Here is a 1,871-nt window from a genome sequence, read left to right as displayed (position 1 = left end):
CTTCAAGTTTGTCGAAGAATAAATTACATTATTAATGGCACCTAGAAACGTTGGAAGTGGGTGCCCTTGTGGTAAAACCATACATAATGTAATATAAATACAAACGGTGGAAGTAGTAACCTTATAGTAAATCCATACATAATGTAATATAAGTACAAACGGTGGAAGTAGTAACCTTGTAGTAAAACTACACATAATGTGATACAAATACAAACGGTAGAAGTAGTACCCTTAGTAAAACCATACATAATGTGATATAAATACAAAGGTTGGAAGTAGTACCCTTGTAGTAAAACCATACATAATGTGATATAAATACAAAGGTTGGAAGTAGTACCCTTGTAGTAAAACCATACATAATGTGATATAAATACAAAGGTTGGAAGTAGTACCCTTGTAGTAAAAACCATACATAATGTGATATAAATACAAATGTTGGAAGTAGTACCCTTAAAGTAAAACCATACATGATGTGATAGAAGGTTAACATTTTTGACGAGTTGTGAGTCTCAACGTCGTGAATTGCTAATTAAATGTGACCTCTGTGGATGCACAAGGGTCGGGTTTTTAATTGGCATTAAGTATTCTGCATGAATTCTAAACTAACCTAAAACACAGAGTGTTTCTTTTACATGGTCACGTGACCGGTTTTTTAAAAATCATGTTGTTTTTTCTGTCGGATTTACTGAGTGCATAATCTTTGAATCGCTCTCAAGGTTATTTTTTCTTCAAGGTCACTGTTAAGGGGTAAATCAAAGGTTTGGTGAATTTATTTATATGGCCACATTACGTAAAACCAGTGGAATTAAATGTGTATAGAATAGTGCTTCTGTATTAAGTCGTTGTCATAACAACCATGCTGCAAGGTCGAAGGGCGCGGTTGATCACGTTTTTTTTATTTTATTTTTCTTCTTTTTTTTTTTTTTCATTTTGTCTCGTGCAGACAAGCAGCCGTGTCGCCGGGCGGAGATCGATAATTTCCAGGCCGTCTGCTCTGTCCGCCTAACTCTCGTGTTCCAGCAGGGCCGCTGCAAACTGTAGTTGATTTAGCTAGTTATATCGTTTGGATACTGTTTGCTAATACAGAAAAAAATATATATCATATCAAATTACAAAGTATACTAATATCTGTGTACTGGAAACATACAAAAACCTGTAATGCTTCGTTTGCTTTAAACTTGTGTTTCAATTATTTTGAGGCACTGGTCGCAAGTCGATTTTCAGTCAAAAGTCATCTTCAAGAGTGAGAATTGAAAGATATAAGAATGATTATTCTATATTAAGGTCCTCCTAGTGGCGCAGCGGTATGTCAGCAGACTTACAACGCTAGAACCCGGGTTTCGATACCCGTGGTAGGCAGAGCACAGATAATCCATTGTCTAGCTTTGTGCTTAACTCCAAACAAACACATCTTGAATTCACGATGTGATACAAGAAGTAGACATGAATAGCAAAAGTATCGTTTATAACAATGAGAAAAACATAAACAAGTTACACGTGTTTTCAACACACAATCAAAATTTAGGTTTGTTGTGTAAAAATACAAATTAACAACATTTTACGATGATACATATTTTCTTAACATTGTTTTGCTTACTTAGTTGCTTTTAAAACAAATGTGCAATATGAACATAATGACTATCATATTACGACACTTTCGTACCAACTGTGTTTATTTTTTACATATAATGTTTCAGTCTTTTAAAACAAATGTGCAATATGAACATAATGACTATCATATTACGACACTTTCGTACCAGCTGTGTTTATTTTTTTGCATATAATGTTTCAGTCTTTTAAAACAAATGTGCAATATGAACATAATGACTATCATATTACGACACTTTCGTACCAGCTGTGTTTATTTTTTT

The sequence above is a fragment of the Limulus polyphemus genome, unplaced genomic scaffold (assembly GCF_000517525.1).
Source record: "Limulus polyphemus unplaced genomic scaffold, Limulus_polyphemus-2.1.2 Scaffold5865, whole genome shotgun sequence".
In the NCBI taxonomy this organism is placed as follows: Eukaryota; Metazoa; Arthropoda; class Merostomata; order Xiphosura; family Limulidae; genus Limulus; species Limulus polyphemus.
This window is presented reverse-complemented; position numbering follows the sequence as displayed.